This window comes from Mustela nivalis, assembly GCF_964662115.1.
Source record: "Mustela nivalis genome assembly, chromosome: 10".
Lineage (NCBI taxonomy): Eukaryota > Metazoa > Chordata > Mammalia > Carnivora > Mustelidae > Mustela > Mustela nivalis.
The window spans coordinates 59,117,903-59,144,341 of NC_139029.1; the positions used below are offsets into that span (position 1 = coordinate 59,117,903).

At 35.2% G+C, this 26,439-nt stretch overlaps 1 long non-coding RNA gene across 2 annotated transcripts; it reads left to right on the forward strand.

Annotated features, from left to right (window-relative positions):
• Positions 1-297: 297 nt before the first annotated feature.
• On the forward strand, positions 298-23,461 carry LOC309842437. Of its 2 annotated transcripts, XR_014299643.1 has the most exons (4): positions 298-370; positions 543-617; positions 21,729-21,809; positions 22,999-23,461. It is a non-coding gene; the product is annotated as an uncharacterized lncRNA (long non-coding RNA). The 2 variants fall into 2 exon arrangements; XR_014299644.1 differs by lacking the exon at positions 298-370 and having other exon boundaries at positions 380-617.
• Positions 23,462-26,439: the final 2,978 nt, after the last annotated feature.

Here is a 26,439-nt window from a genome sequence, read left to right on the forward strand (position 1 = left end):
AATGAAAGCAAGAGCAAAATAGAGAGAGATGGGTAAATCTAGGGAAAAAGCAGGGATTGCTATAACCATTTCTAAAGAGGGATAATTTCTGAGGATTGTGAAAGGTGAAATAAAATGGGGTCACTTACATCAAGGGCTTTTAAAATAGAGCTGAGAAGCCAGCAAGGCAACGGGCCCTATGCATGCACTCAGTGGGTAAAACCTTAACTCTTGAAGTGGGCCAACCACAAATATTCCAAGGACTCTACACAAGCACCTGAAACTTCCTACAGTACAGGACTTATGCTTACAGAGAGGCTTAGCAAACAATTAAATGGAGCTGAAATTCCTTTTCTGCCACCAATACCGATTAAAATTCTTTGCAAACAAGGTATAAAAGCAGCTCCCTTTGTCTTTAGAAACCTCTGATTTTTATTCCTTAGTGGACACAATTTTGTTCCCAAGTGGGCTGCCACATAAATCTGTGTTTCCTAAATTGCAATTCTAAGACCCCAAATAAATGCTTTTTTTTTTTTTTTTTTTTTTTTTTTTTTAAACTTTAGTTCTGCGTCTTTTCTCCGTGGACAGAATGAACTGGAGTTTCTGGGGAAGGCCTGCACTTCTTTATATCATGGAAAGTAAGTGTTATATTCATCTACATTTTTTTAAACTTACCTTACACTAAGCTTATACATTAAATAAATATTATCTAAGAAGTTTTCTTGGCAAAACCTAGGAAAGTAATGAAGATTATATGGTATATCTTCCACCCTGTTCATCTTTAAAGTAAATGGATTGTGATGTAGGTCATAATTTTGCATTTAATTGCCACTTATGCATGTTCTTGGCACTGGAATCAAAATGGACATAATGAAGAACAATTTTATATCTTCTGTATAAATAATTAGAAAGCATCTCTCTTGAGTTCATCTGCCATCAAAGTGGATGTAATGTTTCTATTTTAGGTATCAATTCTAATAGTGTGAAAACCCATCTTGTTTATTCCCTCAGTGCCTGGGATTGTGTTAGGCACACATAGGTTTAATAAAAGTTTATTGAACATCAGAATAATTGAATAACTATAAAACTCAAATCAATTAAAAAGCAAAGGGAGGTTTAATTCCCCTAAGGAGTTTTTTCTAAAACAAAATTTTACAGCCCAAGGGAAATATCCATTTTGGAGTTGAACTCTCTATGGCTGTAACTGCATGGGGTGTCATGATAAATATGTTTCCTTAAGGTTGCCTTTGTCTAACTGTTAGCAGCTCACCAGGTGGCTGCAACTGTGGAAAAATATTTAGTTCTTTAAACATTTCAGTCAATGCAGTAGTTATTTAAACAGTGACAAACAGCAAACATTTCTCCATAGTTTATAGCCTTTTTCTTAATAGGTTTTTCAGTGGGAGTGAGAGCTCCTATTTAGTCAACACTTAGTCAATGCTATTTTTCTAATTATCCTATATGACTAATATAAAATGTCTTAGCTTTTAATTAAGTTATCTTTTCACCACAGCATGACTATTTTTTTCAAAGGTAGTTTCCTATTTCTCAATATACTCAACTGTTCAAAAACAGTTTTTCCTTAGATTGTGTAGAATTTAGCCTACAGTATTGATTACCATGTTTGGGGCAAAACCTATATTAAAACAACCTTATCTTCTAAAGCTATCCAATTATATATTCTTAGTACCAGCAGAACTGAGCACATTTGTGCTTGCCAACCCTTTTTAACCTTTGCTTTCCTCACTCCTCCATTCTACAAATAATCCGAATCTCTACTTGTTAAAACCTACCCAGTCTGTAAAGTCCAGTCAAATGCCCCTTCTCATGGAACTTCATCATTGCTCTTTACTCAGAAGTATGTTTTCTGTGCTTTGAAAATTCATAATACTGCCTTGTGTTTATACTTGAATATGATTTTATATTTTGCAAATTGTTTTCATCTATTTATTTCTTTGAATTCCTTTATCATTTGATCTATTCAATAAGCATTAATCGAGGGCATTCTCTATGACATTTTTGAGTATTGAAGAAATAAAATCACAGTGAACATGAAGGTGCCTCTCTTTTTAAGTTTTACATCTTAGTGTATTCCAATTTATGTTAAAATTACTCTGGTCTTCCAATACTAGAATGAAAGTGTCTTTTTTGAGGAAGATACTTGATGATATTTATTCTTGGATACTTCTTTACTCATCATATTACTCTACATAATATGCATTGCAATATCTGACTGTAAATAGATAATTTACACTTACATAATTTTTTATCTTTTACCAAATACATTGGAATATATTATCTCTTTCAGCCTTATTATGGTTATATTAGGTATATATAATATAATGTAATGTAATATACTTTATTTTAATGATCTTATTCAAATTCTAGTGTTCATTCATTTATACCTCAAAGTATTAGGAAGATTTCCTAAGATTTTTACATAGTGAAAACTATAAAACTCTAAAATTCAATAGTGCAGAAATCAGAAGTAGTATAAGCCAAATATCATGATCATCTTTTCTTTCTAAATAGAAAATGTAAGAAGCCTAAGCTAATCAAAATTGTTTGGAAAGAGTATCAATACTAAATAACGAGGCATGTTCAAAGTATTTATCACAAAGATGGTCATTGGAAATAGGAACTGTGGAGATAGATGTCTAGCATGATAAGGCACTCAGATACAACTATTTGACTTTGTAATTACAGAAAATAAAGAGTAGTAATAGTCAATCATTTATAAATAATAGTCAATCATTTATAAAGAGTAGTAATAGTCAATGATTATATTTAAAATCATTCAGTGATTGAAGAATACATCCACTGCAAAAATATAAAATTCAGTCATTGAGTTAGTTTACAGGTACCGGGAATCTACTATAGCTTCTTGAGTTAGAGAATAAGTCTCAGTCTTCAACCCCTAGCTCTTAAGACCTACACTATCTTGATACTTTTCTCAAAGACTACAGTTTGCTTCTTTATCTCCTGACCCAATCCTTCCAACCTTCACACGACTACAAAAGTTGAAGTTCCTCAAAGTTCTGTGCCAAGCGTTTTATCTTCTGACTTATTTTTCTACAAAAGTAACTATGGTCACTCCCATAACTGTAAATAAAAGATGATATGTCCATACTTGCCAGCTACAAATTCTAGCATTGGCTCATTTTCTGAGCTATGGCCCATTTTGATAGGTAGGATGGACACATTAAGTCATAGAATGCCATTTAGGAAATTAAAAGACTTTGTATTTTTTTCTTCAAGTAAAATAATGAAAGCAGAGGAATGATACGATATGGCTTGTGTTTTGAATCAGTCATTTTGGCTCCTTTGGTGAGAAGAGACTACATATGTGACCAAGGATGGAAGTATAGAGAGGGGTGGATTCAAGAAAGTGAATAGAGACCATTCTGTACTCTAGCCATTATCCAGGCAAGAGCTGATAGTTGATGATGACCAGGGTCGTAGTAGTAGAGGTGAAAGAAGTGAAATATCATAGGTTGAATAGACACGGCTTACTGATGGGGGCTTTACAAAAGGAGAGCTTTTGTTGTTGTTGTTGTTTTGTTTTGTTTTTTAAAGGTTTTATTTATTTATTTATTTGACAGACAGAAATCACAAGTAGGCAGAAAAGAAGGCAGAAAGAGAGGAGGAAACAGGCTCTCTGCTGAGCAGAAAGCCAATTTGGGGCTGATCCCAGGACCCTGGGATCATGACGTGAGCTGAAGGCAGAGGCTTTAACCCACTGAGCCACCCAGGTGCCCCAAAAGGAGAGTTTTTAAGAATGAATCTAAAATTCTTGGTCTATTTATCTAGAAATTTGGAGCTGACATTTACTGAGATGAGAAATCTAGAAAAAGTAGCTGGCAGGGACAAAAATGGTGTTCCACTTTGGACTCCTTAAGTTTTACATGCATGTTAGATAGTAAAGAAAGAGGTGTATCATAGACAGTTGGACATATGACTCTAGAGTTGAAGGGAGATGTTCAAAGTGGAGATACAGATTTGGGAGTAACCAGGGGGGTTTAAAAGCCATGAGATTCGATGAACTACCCTTTCAAGTGGTGGTAGACAAGAAAAGCAGATCTGAATTCTTTATAATTCAGCCCCTGACATCTCTCAGAACAATTCTAGGTCAGATTATGATCATCATCTGAAAATCAGATCACAGTTCAGTATTTGAGTACATATTTGTGTCATATATGACACAAATATGACACATATATGACACATATATGACACCCCTCCTTGAGGGTAGAAAGCATACATTTATTTATTACTGCCCATATTGCTATTCCTATTTCTTGAAAATATTAGATGCCCCATAATTGTTGAGTTAAACTGAGTTGGAAAATGTTCCTATAGGAAATTCAGCTGGTGCACACTGAGGCATGGTTCATCCATGCCTCAGTTTTTGCAGTGTTGGCTGATAATTGTTCACATCTGCACTCTTCTTTGGAAGATTGTCCTTGGCTAAAGGACCTTTTAGGGAGATGCCAGGAGACTATGCCCCACTCCCTCCCAAGGGTTGCCAGTAGCCAGTGATTGGATGATGGCCCCCATAAATTACAAGTGGTGGAATTCATGTGCCAGAGCTCCCATCGGGATCAGATCTCCATATATTCCTCCCAAAACCACATCTTTGCATAGTTTCTTCCCCTACCATATCACTCAGGTTTCCCTTTAGAGCCCTCCTTCTTGTGAATCACTTTCAAAGAGATTTCTGCCACAAACCCTAATTCTAAGTAGCTGAATCTAAGATAATAGCCACGGATGGAGATACCTTGACTCCCCAAAACATCTCTCTAAGTGAATTTGTCTATAATCCTTAAATTACCCAACCTTTGTAGTTTTGGGGTAGAATGGGGAAGGGTTTCTACTCTGTATATCCTTCTCAGGTTTTCATATATATATATATATATATATATATATATATATGGGGTACTGAGTCATCATTTTTTCTCACCGTCTACTACCCTACTAAAATTCTATGCATTTTTCTTTTTTCTAAGGTAGGCAGCTACTCTTAGTTGAGTGTACAGACATATATACTATATAAATTATAGCAAAAATGCTACTCAAAAGAGGTAAGGAAGCTTTTGTAACATTTTAAAACTTTGAAAAAATATTTTAAAACTCTGGTGTTTAAAAATTTAATGAGCTGTTTTAATAATATTTTAGTAGACAAAGCCAATATCCTATGCTTTAACCTCATGATTTCTTTTCAGGATTTATTTATTTATTTTAGTGGGGAAAGTGAGAGAGAGAATCTCAAGCAGACTTCCCACTGAGCATGGAGCCTGAATAGGAGCTTGATCTCAAGACCCTGAGATCCATGACCTCAGCTGAAATCATGAGTCAGTCCCTTAACTGACTGACCCAACCAGGTGTCCCTCAACCCCATTATTTTATCTTTAATTTTCTCCTAGTAAAGAATGGATCAATATGCTCTGTCCACCTGCCCATTTGTTCACATGTATGTGATACACAACATGTGCCTCAGACTACTTAGAGGGTCACAGAAAATATCAGGTCCAGGCCTCTCTTTTTGCGGAGGGGCCAAAAAGAGAGAAGAAGAGAAAATAAGAGAAGCAGAGGAAGTAAGAGAGAGAGAAATGAAGAAGGGAATGAAAGGTCTGAGGAAGGGAGCCTGGCTGAGAATGAAAAGTGCCTAGAAAACTGACATCTGAGGAAACTGAGGCATGACAGCTAACTGGTAGACTATAGGAAACTGCTTTCCTTCACCCAGGGAATTCCTCTTTGGTCAGGAATTTTACATACTGGAATGTATCTCCTTTGGCAATATTCACATAGCATAACTTGAATGAAAAAAAAAAAAAAAAAACTAGAAAAGAGGGCTCACATTGACTGTGGAGATGGTGACTTAGTGAGGATGGAATATAAATGCTTTCATACTGTTAAAAGTTGGGTGTAAAGAAATACCTGACTGGCAAATCTAACAGTGTCAATGATTTTGCAGAGAGAGCTTGTCTGGCCCTGCCCCTTGCATGGCACCGTGCTGTGTGGGGCTGGTTGGAACAGGAAGCTCTTTTTCATTAGTGTTTTTACTTTCTGTTCTGCTAATGTAAAGGTAAATCTATTTTTATCTTCTCAGCTATATCTATTGATATTCAATGACACACAGCTCACCTTTCAGCAGAACTAAAGATATTACTGTTCTCAAGATTATTGGTTTTCTTTCTTTCTTTTTTTTCCCCATCTACACTGAACAACAGTATCATCACAATAATCATATGCTATTTTAATGATGGTGTAAATTTATTGGCATTTTCTCCTTCAGGTGGGAGAACTCAAAGTGAAGCTCTCTGCCCAGAAGATAAAATAACAAGCTTTTCTCTCTATTGCTGTGCATGTTGGTATTCTGAAGGTGGCATGCTGAGAGAACTTGCCCTTTCCTAAAGCAAATGCTAGATGGTTCAGGAAAAGGTCCCAGGTCCTTAGAAATCTCAGATTCTCTAATAAGGGAGCTGAGGGATGTAAATAGAAGGCCACCAGCAGCCCCCTGGGAACACTGTTTCCTCATAGAGAACTAGTAGTTTGCACTGGGATTCTTTGGCTTCTTTTAACACTATGACACACTCATGTTTCCAAGAAAATATAACATGGCATTCTTCATAAAAATGCCCATTACTATTTCTGTGCAAAGTTTTGTTATGGGAACTCCTCTAGGAACTGCGATGACAATTGAGATTATAAAGAAGTGTTCAGAATGTTTTCTTTTATGATTCTGGGTGTTAGAATCACAGAAGGAGATAGATGGCACAGTCAAACTGAGTAATTTTAAAAGAACTTAATAGAGGTACTGTTTAAAAAAGTGTGTTTATAATCACAAAGTAGGGCTAGTGCAGTACTCTGACGATATAACAGTGGGACACCAAGAGGGAAAGTGTACTAGAACCTGCAGAAAGAGAGTTGTGAGGAGAGATCCACATGACCACCAAGGGTTTCAACCTACTCTAGAATATCTGCAGAGAGTGGGTCTACTCATTTCTCTCCCTTCCTCTCCTCTCCAGCCAGTGTTCCTGCTTGGCCACATATGGCTAGTATCCAAGAGAGAAAAGAAGGAAAGTCATTGAGCTAGTTCTGATAGATCTACCTCCTTGATAGGGAGGAGGTCAGAGAGGGCAAGAGAGTAGATCTGAAAGGCCAAACAGAAGTTCACCAACACAGTCTAGTTTCCAGTTGAGTACCCAACCTACTACTGCTAAGCAACCTTTAAATTCATAGGAAAAGAGCATAGTGAGCTCAGGTAACCTGCCATGTACACAGCTCCAGGACCTTTTACTGAATTCAATGGCTCTGCTACTGTTAGAGGTAATGGTACTGCTACTGTTAGAGATAATGGTAGTCACTGTATATCTTCTAAGGTTGATATCTCTCACCTGTTTATTTTCAAATGTCCCCTACTGCCACTCTGCTACTACCTTCTACTTACTAAACAGCTCTTTAGAGTTGAAGAAGATGTGTGGTTTTACTGGCTCTTACCATCATCTAGAATTTTTATGGGATTGTAGCCATAACTCCTTCTGGTCCCATCAATATGTGATTTCCCCAAGGGGTGGATTATTGTTTTTATTAGACCCTAACTTTAACATCTGGTCACTAGACTGAAAGTCGCATGAGGGAAGGATTAATATTAGATATATTTTTCACGTTTAACCTCTTCTCTCAGACAATAAGAAATAAGGAGTCAATAAATATTTAAAAAATAACAATGAATATGAAATTCTCACACTCCATTTTCTTCATCTTTAACAATGAGAAGAATTCACCCTAATAAAACATACGTGCATTTGTTCAAGTGTAGCCAAAACTCTTTTTCACCTCACATCAAGGTCTCTATAGTAACAAATATTTCTAAAAAAATAGAATTAGAGAAAATATTACATGCTGAGAACCTATTGTGAGATACAATCCCAGGACAACAAGGGTGATGAAGGGAAGAAGATAAATCAAATAACGGATATGTATTTCCAAATTATCCAAAGTTATGCTAGAAAGCATAGCCATGATACAGCCATTTAGAAAGTGTAGCCAAGGTTGTTCAGAGCCTTGGGGCCTTATAATAGTTGCCTAGGAAAAGAAAGGAGAAGAATTTATCTTCAGGCTTCTTGATTTTGTCCCCTTTTTTTCTTAGAGGCCCACAATTAATCACAGGCATATTAACTCTTCCACAAATTTCCCAGTTGTGTCAACTAGACACTTTAGAAAGCTGCTAGGGAAGTCAGGTCTCATGTCCTACAATATGATCCTTTATCTAAGTCCAGAGTGGTGTGGAAGCCATAGACTCTTTAGAGCTATTTATGTTTGGCCTCAGTTCTTTCACTGCTGAAGGTCTCATTGTGTAGGAGCCAAGGGAGGCCACAGTAGAAACTGACCTTCGTCTTGGGGGCCACTTTGCCACAAAGATGGCAGTGTTGGTAGATGGGGTAACATGGTTTTCTGTTGAGCAAGTGGCTCGTGGCCCAGAGATGAGTTCTTTATCAATTAACTGTAGAACAAAATCTGAGGAACATCATACATTGGGCCACTCAGATCTCCACACATACTCCATGGTATCTGGCTCTATAGTAAAATGAAAGGAATAGTTAAATTCTTTACTTCTTCCTGAACAGAGAGGAACAAGTCTAATCCTATACGTAATAGAGGAAGTTACCAAATTTTAAAGCCATTTGTAATAACAACCTTACAGCTCTTTCCTTGAAATTATCTTTTCCAAGATAGGCTACTTTCCCCTCCCTGCCGTCCCGCCACCCAGATTCATTCATGCTATTCATTCTAGATCCATTCATTCTAATATCTATGTGTAAATTTGAACTATTTTGAGCTAGAATAAGGATTAATCAACAAAATTAGTACTATTTTCTGAATAAGTTCTAAAGATGAGATATATTTTAATTTATCTTATTCTTGCAAGAGAAAAATAACAAATAATAGTACATCTCTGTCATTGGTGCTCCAATGACAAATGCTCTAAACGGAACGGTACTACTAAAGTTATCTTTGTTCGTTTCCCTACAGAATTCTTCCTAACTTACAGAAAAACTCAACACCAAACCTGGTAACAATTATACTAACAGCTGTGTTCGTGAAACATTTAGCTTCCTGAATGATAACATCATCAAGGAAATAAAAAGCAATTCTGAGATTCACCTCATTCCTAAAATTACTGACTTAATTTTTTTTTAAATTCCTTTTCTATAAGCTCATCAAAATGTTTTATTCCTTTTTAAAATTTTATGTATTGGTTTAGTTTTACTTATTTTTTTTTATTGTGTTATGTTCGTCACCATACAGTACATCATTAGTTTTTGATGTAGTGTTCCATGATTCATTGTTTACATATAACACCCAAGGTGCCATGGAATCTGTGCCCTCCTTAATATCCATCACCGGGCCTGGTCATGGGTTGTTCTACTTTTTCAGCATATGTGGTGTACCATAAAAATTTTTCTGAAATAAACAAGTATTCCTTTCTTTCTCTACCCTTTTACTGTACTCTGTCTTGAAACCACTTCAATTCAATCCAAATGGAGGTAATTATAAAACTCCATTAAAACTGCTATTGCAATGTTGACCTGTGTCTTCACTGATGGTCTTACCTCATTTTACCTGGAAATATCAGATGCAGGTAATGGAACTGATTGTTTCTTCCTTTTTAAAATATTTTCTTCACTTGACTTATAGAACACAACACATTCCTGGCTTTATATTTACTTCGAAAGAGCTTATGTTCAGTATCATTGATAGTTCCTGCTCCCCTGACAACCTTCTATTAGAGTGTTTCATTTTTGTCAGCTCTTCTCTTTTCTCTTCACTCATATGCCCATGTTAACTCATTCAATCCCATTTTAAAAGAAAAAGTACTATTGATAGTCTGGTGACTCCAAAATTATATCCCTAGTCTAGACCTTTATCCTGAACTACATACCCATTATATCCAATTGACTTCCCACATTTCCACTTCATATCTAAAAGGCATTTCACACTTTATCTCCCCCCACCCCCCAAAAATTTTTTTTTCTCTCCATCTAAAGCTTTCCTTCCACAGTTTCCTCAATAAATTTTATTGTTCCTTCAGGTGGATTGACTAAAAAAATAATAATCCCCTTTAATTCTTCTTTTCCTTCTAAACATAGTATTCAATTTATAGGCAAATATTTCCGTATTAACCATCAAACAATAACCTGAGTAACCATTTTTTGATGCTACTATTGCCACTGTACTGATCCAGGGAACCATCCCATCTTCCTTGGACTACTCCATTGAGCTTATAATCTCGCCTCAATAAAGTACATCCTCTACACAGCAGTCCAGTGATCCTTTTAAACCCAAATCAGATTATGTTGCCCTCCTGCTCTCAATACTTCAATAGTTCCCATAATACTTAGAACAATTCCAAAGCCCCTAGCTACTCCTCAACCCATTGCTTTCCACATCCCTCACAATACTCAGGACACATGGGCCTATTTACCCTTGTAGTTAGTGCATGACAGAGTAATTCCTCCTACACGGCTTCACTCTTGCCATCCACCTGAAAGTTTTTCTCTTTTATGGCCTTTTCCTCTCCTAACTAAAATATCAGTTTCTCAGATAGCCATTCCCTTAACATCATTATGCTCAGTGGCTTTCTCATTCCTTTTACTACTTATTTGTCCTAATAGGTTAATATGCTTAAGAAAATTTATGATTACCTCACATTTAGTATTTTTAATGGTTTATTTTCTCTCTCTCACTGTGAGTTCTGAAAAGATCAACTGTTCCTGACACATAGAAGTGCTTGGTAAACATTTGTTAGATGGATAAATAACTTTCATTTGCTGAGTTCACTGATAGCATGGTACCCTAAGATACTGTTCAAAGAACTTGTTTTTGATTGAATTATGTCTTATCAGAGCAAAGTGTCACCGAAGAAATCCTATTAGTCATTGCTATCATGGTGACCTTCCATTAAATCTCTTAAAAAAACAATAGTATGCCAAATTTCCTTTTAGGAAAAAGGTAGGAACTCCCCTTTTACTCATCCATATCATCCTTTATCAGAACAGAATACAGAAACATGACTTATGCCACCTACTTCTTTTCTAAGACATTGGCAAATAAGTAAAAGTTGAGTTTTTTCTTACTGCTCTTGTCTCACTAAATTTTCTAGACTATGCCTCTCTTCCAGGGTCTTTAACTGATATGGAAGAAATTTAATTGACTACATTTTGCATTTTAAACGTAATACATGACTATAGGATCAACCATAAATCAGCTTCTAACTAGAGGATTTTCTCATAGGTGTCCAAAGTGTTTTCTTACTGAACATTTTAAGCACATAACTGAGCACATTTTAAACCTAGTGTTTTTGTCACACTTTATTAACACCCCATGGAAGTTCCAGAAAATCCTCATTTTAGTCAAATATGTGTAAATCAATTCAAATCAATGCAGTAGAGAGCTTTATTTAGAGAAATGGTACAGTGAATCCCTTTTAAAAACATATTTTATTAAATGAATCATTACTCCCTCAAACATCTTATTTTAAACTTCAGATTTTCATTTATTAGGTTTACTTATAGGTTCTCCTGCTTCTCTTATTTTAGCTAAGTTTCTTTAATATATAAGTTATATATATATATATATATATGTATATACATATATATATATATATAAGTTTTTGGCTTGAATCTTCTCTAAGAAATAAAGACATTTTTTACAGCTTGATAAGTATATCATCTTAAATTGACTCCATGACTGGCATATTTCTGTGACTGAATTCTCCTGAGGAGTATTTCTTTGGTAACATTTGAACATCTTCTCAATCATCATTATCTGACCAAATGAAACCCTCCCAAAAAACTCATGTACTTTTAATTTTACTTTTATGTTTTATTATGGTAATGTTTAAGCATATGCAAAAGTAAACTAAAGTTTTCATCTATAACCTGTGGTTTCTTAACATTAGTGGTATTGACATTTTAAACTTAGTAATTCTTTATGTGTGGATGAGAGGGGAAAAGACTATCCTGTGTGTTTTAGCATGTTTAATAGGATCCTTGTTCTCTACATTTGATGGCAGTAGTACTTGCTTCCCAGTCATGACAATTAAAAATATCTCCAGACCTTGCCATATGTCCCCTCGGAGACAAAACCAACACCAGATAAAAACTGCTACAAAGCCCATTCACTCCCCCTACCTCCCACATACCATATTATTTGATCCATATATTCTGTCTGTCTTTTTATCTATCATCTATCCATCTGATAATGACTTTTTAAAGTAAAAAACACCATTGCCACACCTAAAAACCTGGAACAGTAATTCCTCCTTTATCATTATACAGCCAGCCCCTTTTTCAAATCCAATTATGTCATAAATGTCATATTTCTCTTTGTGTATTCTTCATATTCTTTGTCTCTTTATTCTCTTTCTCACGCTCCATACAGAGATATAATAGATGATGATAGAGATATAGATAGAAGATATATGTCTACACTACACACACATGCCACACACAGAATACATACATGTATATAATACATGTGTGTAAGTGTAAGTATGGGTGGGTGGATATAGTTCGTTTAAATTATAGTACAAATAAGATAAACACAATTAATTTCAAGACTTCTTATTAAAGTATAATTGATACACAATATGCTCTTAGTTTCAGGCATATATCATAATGATTCAATATTTTTATACATTACAAAATAATCCCCACAATAGGTTCTATTTATCATCTGTCATCATACATTATCATATTATTTACGATATTTCCTTTGCAGTGAATTATAATTTTAAGGTTTTAATTTTTTGGTTTTAATATGCATCATTCTCTTGGTTTTCCTGATAAATTATAAATTGAGGAAATTGCTCATTTTTATTTTTCCTGTAGAATTTCCTAAAGACTGGATTTGCTAATTGTATCTCTAATTCTATTACCTTTGGTATTTCCTGGCAGTTGAATATATGCTATGATCAGAATCAAGTTCAAAAAGTTTTTTTTAAGATTTTATTTATTTATTTGAGAGAGAGAGCATGAGGAGGGAGAAAGGGAGAGGAAGATGCAGACTTCCCCCTGACAGGGAACCCAACACGCGGCTCCATACTGGGACCCTGGGATCATGACCAGACCATAGGCAGTCACGTAACCAACTGAGCCACACAGGTACCCCTCAAGTTCAGAATTTTATGATAAGATGATTTTTCAGAGTTTGTGTCCCTCTAATACAAGGTACAGGATTCTTGAATGTTTCTCTTTATGGTATGTTAGGAGTTACTGATGTTTAATACCCAGATACTTTGGTTCTATGAAGAGGACAAAATGATGTATTCTTTTTATTATTATTATTATTATTATTTAAAGATTATTTATTTATTTATTTGACAGACAGAGATCACAAGTAGGCAGAGAGGCAGGCAGAGAGAGGGGGAAGCAGGCTCCCCACTGAGCAGAGAGCCCGATGTGGGACTCGATCCCAGGACCCTGAGATCATGACCTGAGCCGAAGGCAGTGGCTTAACCCACTGAGCCACCCAGGTGCCCCGATGTATTCTTTTTAATATTCCTCCATCAACCTATTAGCTGGAAAACTTCTATAAACAGAGACTTCCCTCATCTGCTATTGAACTGCTCAGGAGTGGAGAATGTATAGAAAAGGCAGGATAAATAAACAAATTTTCTAATTTATTGACTAGTTTTCACAATAATAGCTAAACTCAGTAAAATATTCCAGTAGTGACAGATTAGGTTTTTAATGTTTTTATATTATGCAAGCATAGATTTAAACATCCTTGATGCACTCTAATATATTGTACTTATTACTGTTTTTTAATACTTAAGATTTTCCTTATTATCTCTAGTAGATTCTCTTTCAACTGATTCCTGAATACTTTTGACCTGATCCAAGAGCCTTTGAAAACCTCTTTAGTTTTTTTAGATTGCACATATAAGTGAGATTGTATGGTTTTGTCTTGTCTGTTTCTAATGTCTCAGCCACGTTTCCAAGGATAAAAGAGCATAAACTCTTATTTCAACTAAAATAATGGTTTGGTACCAATTCAATTTTTCTCATCCATGAAATGCATATGGTGTATAACATTTACACGTCATTATTTACTTTAAAAAATTTCAAAATATCCTGATGAAAATTACTAGTTCTGTAAACCTGCCACTAATCTCTTTGAGCTCTTTTTTTGTCTCCAAAATGAGAATATTATGTTGAACTCTTTACCATATAATGTTGTTTAACCTGTTCAGTATATTTTATCATTCTATGTATCAGTTTATTTTCTAGCGCATGGACACAATAAATAATCTTACCTAGCATTATTCTCTTTTTCTAATTGATCTCCATCTGTAAGGCAAACCTACCCCTTTCCTCTCAAAACTATATAAGGTATAATTATTCTAGTGGTGGACATCGTATTACCTGTCTGCCCCACGGCAATTTTTGTCTGAACACAGAAACAACAGGTCTATTAGATTACTATGGAAAGGATGAAAGCTGCAGTATAAGGGAATGATACCTGATCATTTTTTTTCTCTCTTGTTACCAACATCACTTATTGTCTTGTTTACTTTCCTTTTCTACTGCTGCGCACTGATAGTTTCAATGATTCTTTCATGATAACTTTCCAATCCCTCTTCCTGGTCAGTGTGCTGAATAATTCTTCCATTTAGCACCTACTCTTGGCTTTATTTCCATCTTCTAGAGAAATGAAAATTTATCTTGAACTCTAGCCCTCCTCTGCCTGTCTGGATTATAAACCAGATGACTTGTCACAAGAATCTTTGGGGAGGAATGGAGTGGTTGTGATTTTTGAAGCTAAGATTATTATGCCAATTTAAATGGGTGAGACCATTTGCCCTGTATTCTTACTTATTCCATCAATAAGAGTACTTCGAATTTTTGCAGGCTGAGAAACACTCTCTGGTTGAGTGACACCTTTAGGAAAACCAATCTCTCAGTTCAGAGATTCCATTGCCAAGAAAGAAAGAAAGGGGGAAAAAAAAAAAACTTTTAAAAATAAAACAAACCTAATACCTCTCTTTATGGGAACTCAGCCCATGCCTTGTTCTCAGCCATGCACAAGCTAAACATATTTAATTGCCTTTTCCTATGTCAAAAACCGCCTGTCCAGAGGGACGCAATATGAGAAGGAACATTTTACGCTGTATCTGTTCCTGGAGCAATGGTGCTTGTGTTTCCAGGGCTGTCAATTAAGCATATTTTTTCCCCAGCACATATTCATTAAGACACAGTTGCCAACTTCATTGCCACTGAATTTTTTATTATATATATTAGTTCTGGTTGAAGGACAATTTAGGAATGTTTTTATGGGGAATAAAGAAGACTTCTGGTTGGAAATTTTTTTCTATCGTTTATTACATTATACTAGAAGGACAAAATGGCTTTGTGCCCCAAATGAACACTCTTATCTGCATTTAACTTAGTCTGATCCTGTGAATATCTTTTTGGCATAATGTTCTGTTAACACAGAAACTGTTCATAAACACATCCAATTATATTTATTGCATTGATGATCTATTGGTAGCTATTAGACAATGGGGATGGGAATGTGCAGCAAATGACCAAAGGGATTTTGTAACAAATGGAGATATAGATCCATTAAAAATGTCAATTAAAGTTCTCTGTCCCGGTGGTCATAGGGGTGGAAACAGAGAAAGCCAAAGACAGAGAAAAAGTGACTCCCACCCCCCAAAAACAAACAAACAAACAAAAAACACGAGAGAGAGAGAGAGAGAGAGAGAGAGAAACTTTACAAACAAAATGGGTATTGTATGAAGATATCTTAAAATACAGCTGATAGTCCTCCAGTCCTGTCTCTTTGAACTCTGGCCTAGTCCCAAGAGAGTAGAGGAAAAATATATTGCTCAGTGATGGATGGGACCTAAATTTGGGTACAAGACAGCATCCAATCTTAAACCAGTGAATAATGATGCCCACAAGTGATCATGTGCCAAAAATTACAGAGCATACACACAGGCTAAAATTCTCTGACTGGTGAATCACATGATCAACTCAGAATTTGTTAGTTACTGTTTGATAGTGACCAAGAATTTCCACAAAGCACTGCAAAGAGCACAAGAAAGGCACACCACTAGGACATTTGGTTTTTGACACTGTGTGAAAATTTCTGTAGCTACCAGGATGTTTTCTCCTCTCTCCTCTGAGTCATGCTGTGACAAAGCGGACTCCAAAACAGCTATAAGCGTGAAGGTGGTTCATTAGGGAGTGTTCTTGGCCCCAGTATGTGTGAAAGAGAAGGAAAGGAAGCAGCAGCGGGCAGAAAGAGAAATTCGGCTGTGATATAATATCCACAGACATCTCAGCTGACACTATAGTATGTTGTGAACATAGTGTGATGCTTGGTAGTTTATGGAGCTGGAGAGAGAGAGAGATGGCTGTTGATAATCCCAAACTGATGTCATTTGATGTGAGCAGTGAAGGCCTTGCAACCTTGGATGAGGCAACTCTCTTCATCTGAGGCAGTGCCCTAAGGAGTCTGGCAGCTGTGGGGTTTAGTTCTGGACAGCACTTCAAGCAGATGGCGAAATCCCGGGCACTGCATCACATCTTAGGCAACAGTGGGAATGATGATAGTTTTCTCAAAGTGTTGTTGTGATAATTAAATTTAACCAACTGACTTCAGGGCATAGGGCATGGGCTCAGTAAATAATATTTAAATTCTTCTTTCTTCAAAACTCAAGCAGTAGTTTTGAAATCTTTTGATACATATAAAGATTTGTGGAAGGGATTTCTGCTATTTTATACTTCTAGCCTCTTGGAGTCAGAACAAAAACTTTGATTAATAATTTTTTCACCTAATCTTTGAAACAACTGTAATGTAGGTATCCTGTGATTCCATTTTATAGGACTCTGAGGCTAAGATTAATTTAGAAATATTTACAAAAAGTATTTGTACAAAATATTTGTAAAAAAATGGTTGCACAAATCAATTATAAAGAACCAAAGATTTTATATGATGGCTTGTTTTTTTCTATGCTTGAATGACAACAAGACTTATGATCAAAAGACCTAGATTAATGATGGGCCCTTCCCCTTGCAAGCTTTACGATTTTGGCACACTTGACATTTTTATTCTGATTCCTTATTTATAAGTATAACTTGCATTTCCAGGCTTTATGGGCCATGTTTATCAGGTGTGCCTTTTACTACAAGTGAGGTATGAAGAGAAACTTTAAAGGCAAAGTAAAGAAACAAAGGAAATGCATTCAGTGGTAAAAATGTTCAGATACTATCTGAAAATAGCATCCTATGCCCAGACCAAACAATGTCAGACATGAACTTCCAGAGAGAGGTAAGAAGGAATAGGAAAGAAATAGAACCTTTACATGCCCAGACATGAAACTTGGACTTGAAGTTGTAGACAATGATGGCCCAGTGAAGTTGAAATAGGAGAGTAGTTATATGAATGTTGAGTTTTAGGACTAACCCTCTAGAAGCAGGTGGATGGTAGAGAAGAAGAGAAAAACCTGCAGGTGGAAATTCTATTCAGAATCCGAGGTTAGAAGTACTGAGGGATTTAAAAGGGGAAAAAATATGATAGTGCATATAAAGAGAAGGGCTTAAGTTTAAGAAATATTAGAGATAAAATAAATATGAATTTAGTAAAACTCACCATTTATTGGTTTACTTTGCAGAGTATTTTCTAGTATGCCATAACAATAACTTTATGAATCCCTGGAGATTACTACAAGGTTGGATAGAGAAAAATGTTTAAAATAATTTCTAACTGTTACTAATATTTTGAAGAAAACAAGAAGCAGGTATACATTAAACCCTTATTCTACTACTTTGTTGTCTTTTTTATCTGCCTTAAAAGAACCTCTATTCGTCTCCATTTTTCCTCTTTGTTGACTTTCTCACTTACTTTGATATATTTTATCCAGAATTAATATCTGTATTAATTCTAGATTCAATTAACATGAGTATTAATTCTAGTTTCAAAGTAATGCCAGGGACTGAAAGAAATTAATCCCATAATTCTAAAGTTTAACTCAGTAAGATTTTAATATTTATTCACATAATAATCCAATGTGGGTATTCCTGGTTGATGAATGCATTCTACTTGGACTCTCCTCAGGATACTTCCACCCCTCTGGCTATATTCAGCTCTAGGCTCTCTGTTCTATGCACTCAGCTATAAACTGAGAAAATAATGGGAAGATTAGAAAAGGGAGGTTATTATAGGGTAAGAAGGAAATAGCACATATCATTCCTATTCATACATCGTTAACTATCATCAGATACCCATACCAAAATGCAAATGAAGCTGAGGAAAGCATGCTAGATTTGTGGCAAAAATACAAGGAGACGGGTTTGATAAAAATTAATCTCTGAGATTTTTAGTCATGATAGATTAACCAGTCATGATAGATTAACCAGTGTCTTAATTAATTAGTACTTCAAATTCATTAACTAGAACCTCAACTATTCTTTGGCAGAGACCTTGGGGAGCATGGTAACAAGCAGGAGTTGGAATATCAAAGAAGTACAAAGATGATTTACCTGCTGATAACTGAATGGGAGTCAGAGTTTGGAATTTGAGTATGGGCAAGTTGGATTAAAGAAAAATCACTCTTTAGCAGATCTTTTTTTTTTTTTTTTAAGATTTTATTTATTTCACAGACAGAGATAGGCAGAGAGGCAGGCAGAGAGGGAAGCAGGCTCCCTGCTGAGCAGAGAGCCTGATGTGGGGCCTGAGCTGAAGGCAGAGGCTTTAACCCACTGAGCCACCCAGGTGCCCCAGCAGATTTTAACACAATCCAGAAACTCTGCAATTTATCTTTATGATGCTCAGATCTGATCTCATTCATAGTCATAAAAGAAATGACAAAATGTAATCTGAAATCAAGGAAAGATGTCATCAGCAAAATGCAAATCAAAATTAGAATGAGATATTTGTCTCACACCTGCTCAAATAGTTATTAACAAAAAGACAATAGATATGTGTTGGCAAGGACTTGGAGAAAAGGAAGCTTTTAAACACTGTTGGCAGGTATGTAGATTGGTACAACCATTATGAAAATACTATGGAGGTTCTTCAAAAAATAGAACTAAAAATTTTAAAATATTTTCAACAGATATCTGCATTCATATGATCACTGCAGTACTATTCACAATTGCTAAGGCATGAAAATGATGTGTCTAGTGACAGATAAAGAAAATATGTTATTTATGAAATGGAATATTATTCAACCACGAGTAAGAAAGAAATTCTGACACTTGGAAAAACATGGATGAACCTGGAGGATGTTATGCTAAAGAAATAAGCCAGACACAGAAAGACAAATACTGTATGATCTCACTTATATGTGAAATCTAAAAATGTTAAACTCAGAGCCAGAGAGTAGAATGGTGATTGCCAAGAGCTAGCGGAAGGGGAAATAAGAAGCTGATGGTCCAAGAGTACAAAATTTCAGTTATAAGATCATTAAGTTCTGGGGGAAATATTTGAAATGCTCATGACTGAAAACTCCCAAATTGATAAAAAAAAATAGCAAATAAATATCCAAAAAGCTGACTATCTCAGAAGAAAACTTACTGAGCAAAGTTCAAGATGACTTTGAAGTTCAATTTGATTTTAGATTGTATATCAATAGTGTGTGCAATCAAAAATGTGTTCAACATTTTCTTGAAAAAGTTTTGTTTCATTTCAATCATGAAATTTCTTAATTTCATGTGCAGTTATATTATAATGTTTTGCTTGTACATAATTTTTTAAAGTTTACTTCTATGATATTCTTTATTTTATTTTATTTTTGAATATATAAAATACTGGTATGCTTCAAATATCAAAGACTGCCTGTTCCAACTCATTCTTCCTATGACAACAGTGACCTAGACTCTGCATCTCACAACACATGAATTTTTTAAAAAGCCAAGTTCTTCATATATTCAGAGAAAGAAGAGGCTAGAAATCCTATTTTAACCAAGACTGGTATTATTTTTATTAAAAAGACATGAGTAGGATAGTAAATGAGTATTTAAAATATAATAAAGCAATATTATAAATAACTCCATGTCCACAGATTTGGTAACCTAGATTAATGGACCAATTCCTTGAAAGACACCATCTACCAAAATTCACACATTAAAAAAAAAAACCCAAAACCCTACTGCTAACATCATACTTACTAGTGAGAAATTAGATGCTTTCTCACTAAGATGAAAAACGAAGCAAAATTGTCCTCTCTCACTGCTCTTATTCAAAATTGTACTGAAAGTCTTAATTAATGTAATAAAATAGAAATGTAAATAATAGGTAAACAGGGAAGGTAGGGAGAGATTTCTATATAGGAAATCATAGTCAACAATAAGTCAATTGCTGATAAACAAAGTTGCAAGATATAAGAATAATATGTAAAAAATCACCTGTTTTCTTATATACAAGGAGTAATCAGAATTATAAATTTAAAGCACAATACCATTTACATTAACACCCCAAAATTAAATATTGAAGTATAAACCTAACAAAATATGTACAAGACCTAGATGAGGAAAACGATGAAACTCTGATGAAAGAAATCAAAGAACTAAATAAGTGTAGAGATTTCCATGTACATGGATAGGACGACTCATTTCTAAGATGTCAGTACCTCACAACTTGATCTGTATAAAAGATGCAGAATAACTAACAGTATTGAAGGAGTATAGTAAAAAAGACCAGGGGTTCAGATCAATGGGGAGGAAAAACAGGTGAAACACAGGAGATTTTTAGGGCAGAGAAACTATTTCATAGGATACTGTAATGGTGAATACGTGTTGGTTTATACTGAAGGTTTGTGTTCTCCAAAAATTGACATATTGAAATTTAATCTAATGTGATAGTATTTGGAGGTGGGCCTTTCAGAGATGATTAGGGCCTGAGGGTCATGAATGGGATTAGTGCCTTATAAATAAAAAGTCCCAGAGAGCTTCCTTACCCCTTCTGCTATGTGAGATTACAGCAAGAAGGCATCCACCTATGGATCAGGAAGAGGGTCTTGACCAGACACAAATGTACTAGCCCCTTGATTTTGGACTTCTCAGCCTCTAGAACTAAACTGTGGGAAATAAGTTTCCATTGAATGTAAGCCAACCTGTGTAGAGCAGCATGAGTGAATCAAGACACATGATTATGCATTTTTCAAAAATGTATAGAATGTACATGAAATGTATAACACAAATGGCAAACCCTTGTGTAAACTACCGACTTTTGTTAATAATAACATATCAATATTGCCTCAGTAATAGTAACAAATATACTACACTAATGCAAGATGTTAAGAAGGGGGGAAAACTGGGAGTAGGAAGAAGTGAGGAACTCTTTGGAAACTCAGTAATTTCCCCTCAATTCTGTAGACATAAGACTGCTAAAAAATAAAGCCTATAAATTAAAAAATAGAATTTCTCATTTTTTAGGTATTTTAGACTTTTTGTGCTTCTGTAATGACTTTTTAAAGTTATAAAATGCTGGTCTCCCTTAGAAAAACTGAAAACACTGTTAGCACTGTTTTATACATGTTGCAAATTGTGTTTTTTGTTTCTTGTTTTTTGTTTTAGTTCTGAATGGTCCCATGTTTAATTCAGTAATGGGGGACTGGGCCTTCAGAGGATTCTTTTTTGTAAAAGGGATCCCGTATTGGCGAATACTGTGACTTTCTCCTAATAAATCCACTTCTTTATTCTACAAAAAAGAAGAATATTTTACTTCCACAGTTTGGTATATGGCCTGGAGATGGTTGGTCCGTCCATGTTTGTTCTCAGATGCTCTGAAGATTGCCTCACGGGATGGCTACTGTAGGTATATGAATGGAAATAGCCCACAGTACAAACACAATTGGCAATTCCTTCCTCATTTGCCATATTATAGCTGATTTTTACACACTGCCAAGATTTCTCAGGGCAGGCTAAAACGAAATATTTTGTCAATCGTTCAGAAAATATTACAGGATGGTTTGGGGCATTGATCTCTTTCTCCTGCTGAGCTGTTGCTAAGTTGCCTTTTATGTTATTTTGCTAAATGCTTTGTTCCCATCGATTCACTCATATTAGAAATATGAATATGATTTTTTGCTTCCTAATGATTGTTGAAAAATAAAAGAAAATAAATCACTATGTATAGAAAAAATAGATACATTCCCAGAGTCATAAGGTACTTGAAAATGGTGTGTTCCTTTGAAGAGACAAAATATGAATTTTCTTTAGCTACTGACCTGGAAGAAAAATTGGGGGATAGATAAGTAATTTCTCTTTCCTTGAAAGCAAGATACCTAACACGATAGGAGTATGATTATATACATACAATAAGAAGAACTATTGAAGTTATAATGATGATATTATCATTAGAATTTCTAAGACATATATTTTGTGACAAATAAATGTTCTACATGACTTATGTCACTTAAAATCTTATCACCTACCCTTTATATAATATCCCATGATCTTACATATCAGATAGCCAAAGATTCACATGTTTATGGAAGCTGTCTGTGGTCATAGGCTAATAAGGAATGGAGTCAGGATTTGAAATCAAGTTGACTTCTTTTGAGATCAAGGATAGCAATATAAGATAAATGTGCTATACAGAGATAATGTGCTATACAAAGATAGCACATTAGCTACAACAGATATATGAACAACCCATATGACTTACTATAAAGAAATAGTTTTAATGGCCCCTCTGTACTTACAGGGATACCTCAGGTGCTAACATTTGAGAAGGTTAGAGGTCTCTTTATTGCTATGAATTTCCTGACAGAATAGTCTGATCCTTTGCCCAACAACTTCTATCCAAGTCCATGGCCCACTTGAAAAAATTCTATTATGAGAAATAGTCTCCCTACTCATATTTCATGGGTTGATTTACACTTCTTTTGTGTATTTGCTCAAAATGAAAATAATTCAGTTCTTACCACTAAAGAAAACAAGATTTCATTTGGTTTATCAAAATAGGATATGGTCTTTACTTTTATTTTTATTTTTTTAGGATTATAAGAATAATACAACTAGTAATAAAAGAAGATAGAAAAATACAAAGAGGAACAATGTGTTACTAATTCTATCAAATAGAAAATCATCATGAGTATTTCTATTTTTTGAGGCATTGTAAAGACACAATGTGGTCATACTAGTAAATAAAAATCATCCCCTCTGTTAAAAAAACAAAAATCTAGTTACACTTGAGCCTGAACTTTTAATGTGTAAGTATGTATGTTAAAATAATATACATGTTTATTAAAAAAAAAAAAAAACAGGATATGGTCAAAATGAGGGTTTCGGGGCTCCTGGGTGGCTCAGTGGGTTAAACCTCTGTCTTCGGCTCAGGTCATGATCTCAGGATCCTGGGATTGAGCCCCACATTGGGCTCTCTGCTCCTTGGGAGCCTGCTTCCCTCTCTCTCTCTGCCTGTCTCTCTGCCTACTTGTGATCTGTCAAATAAAATCTTAAAAAAAAAAATCATTTGATCACAAACATATGGATTTGTTTCTGAACTCTCAATTTTAAAAATAATAAGGATATTCAATTACAATTTTAGAAAACATTTATCAGATTCTTGATATATCTGATACCTCCTTGTCATCCATAGCTACACATTTATCCAAAGTCTAAATAGCTGATTCTCTGCAGTGTGGCCAGGTAAGAAACCAGAGGTTGATACTCTGCTATCAAACAAACTGAGATGATACTCAAACTCTATTGGTCTGAGAACATGAGGAATTTAGTACTCTGACTCAACTGTTCTAAAATAAATATGTCTATTTTTTGGAAAACAATGATCAGTCACTCAAAATAACTTTCCTCATACACTCTTTAGTTTGAGCATATGACAAAATCATTCTTCTGATAATTGGAGAGGAAAGGGAAGTAATGTCAGGTATTGGCTAGACTGCCTAGATGTGAAGGATTAGCCTGGGACTGGTTTCTGACTGATTAAAAATATAACAATGGCTTTTCACCTAAGATGATGGATTGAGCACACCTGGTTATCTTATGTTCCATTTTAGATTCCAGTGAAATCATGACAAAGGGAAAAAATAATTAACAACAACAAATAAGAGGAAGATGGTATTGCTGCAAACAATTTTTAGAAAATAGATCACAGAGAAAAATTTCTAAATTAAGAAAGTTGGGGAAAACACTCTATCTAAGAATATATAAGAAGATAGTTTTGTCTAGGATCTGATTTATGTATCCTCCAGCAGCACCCTAAAGAGGCACAGAAACCAAACACTTCAAGTACTTCAGGGAAAGCGGAAAAAAGGATGGTAAGCTTGAAGGAAGGAGATGGAAAAGTTATCTCCTACAATCCTTGTCAGCTTAGCCCAACTGGGACCGGATCTCACAACCCTGGGATCATGACCTTAGTTGAAATCAAGACTCAGACTCTTAACCGACTGAGCCACTCAGGTTCTTCAATCCTTGTCAACTTCTGATTACACCCTAAGTCTTGTATCCTCCAGGAAAAGAAACAGTTTTATTTTCCAGAGATAGAACACATAGAAAACTCTCTGAGAAGATAGCATTAACCCAGCAGAGGTTGGCTGACTCCTCAGGGCTGCAGAGTACTGCCCATCAACAAGACAAAGTCCTGTGTCCACAACTGTGTTTACAGCCACGAGGAACAGTAGTGGTGTTTCATTGCTTCATTTTAAGGTATGGATGTTTACCCAGGCATTTGAAGAAACACTGATTAATTTCGTTCAGAAGCAATAATAATCAAATCCTAAAATATGGCAGGCACTACTCTAGGCTCTGAAGAAACAGTGATAAACAGAAAAACAAAAATTCCCTTGGTCTCATGAAGCCTCATAAACAAATATAGAAAAATTATGAAAGGTCAGAATTTGATAAGTGCTTTGGAGGAAAATAAAACAGAAAAGGAAAATAAAGGAAAGGAGAGATTGCTGTTTTCAAAGTCATTGTCATGGGGGTCCGCACTGAGAAGTCGGAATTTATGCAAAGACCTAGAGGACACATGAGAGTCATCGAAGTGGATAATCTTAAAAAAGAAAAAGAAAAGTGTAAGTAAATAATAAAGGAAAACACTGAGGTTGGAACACACTTAAATCATTGAAAGGAAAACATGATGGTATATAGGAGATGTAATAAATGTGCAGGTAAGTATTAGGAGATGAACCATACAAGGATAAAATGAAGCTAGATTGTTTAAGATCATACAAGTCGTCAAAAAGACTGGCTTTATTACATACAATAAAGTGCACAAAACTTAAGGATCGTATCAGTGACTATTTACAAATAAATGTCCTGTGTCAACATCAATCAGCTCAAGATAAAAAACTTGCCTCTGACTCCACAGAATCTCCTGTGCCTCTTTCTACTCAATTTCGCAAACCAAGCAACAAATATTCATATTTCTATCATTATACATTAGTATTCTATGCCCTTCAACATTATATAGATGTATGTAATCCTCAAGCGTGTGTTTTCTGTAGTCCGGTTCTTTATCTCAATATAAAGTGATAGTGATAGTATGACTATATCATACTATCATATCATATTATGTCATACCTATATCCTATTATTGTTGAGTAGTATTCCATTATAGAGATACAGTATGGTTTATTCCTTTTTAAATTTTGGGGTTGTTTCTATCCTGGAGTTACCAACATTCTAGTTCACAAATCTTTAATGCATGCCTTTCTCTTGAGCAAACACTTAAAAGTGGAGTGACTGGGTTATAGGGTAGATGAGTATTTAAATATATTAGAAATTATTCAAAAGATTGCATCAGTTTAGACTCCCACAATGTGTGAAAGTTCCAGTTGTTCCACATCCTCATCAGTATTTAATATGGTCATCCTCCTCAATTTTAGCCATTTATCTGATGACTAGCAATGCCAAACTCTTGTCATAGACTTAGCATTCAGAAATCTTTATAAAGTCTGGTTTTATTGGTGATATTTTCCCTCCTATTTTAATTGGATGTTTGGGTTTAATTATTGATTGGTAGGACTCTATATTCTGAGATCAGCCTCTTTTCAGATACATGTATTGCAAATATTTTCTTCCAACCTGAGGCTGTGTTTTCAATTTCTTAATAGACTTTTTAGGTTTGTTTTTACTTTGCTGAAATTTTTATTATGAGTGAGTAGGAATTTGGTCAAGTTATTTTTTTCTTACCTATTAAAATAATCAAATATGGGGCGCCTGGGTGGGTTAACCCTCTGCCTTCGGCTCAGGTCATGATCTCAGGGTCCCGGGATCGAGCCCCGCATCGGGCTCTCTGCTCAGCAAGGAGCCTGCTTTCCTTCCTCTCTCTCTGCCTGCCTCTGCCTGCCTCTCTGCCTGCTTGTGATCTCTGTCTGTCAAATAAATTAAAAAAAAAAATCAAATATTTGTTGATTTCCTAGTTTTTTAAAAAATTATTTCTTGTTTGATTGCATTATGATAAGAAAATATATTCTGT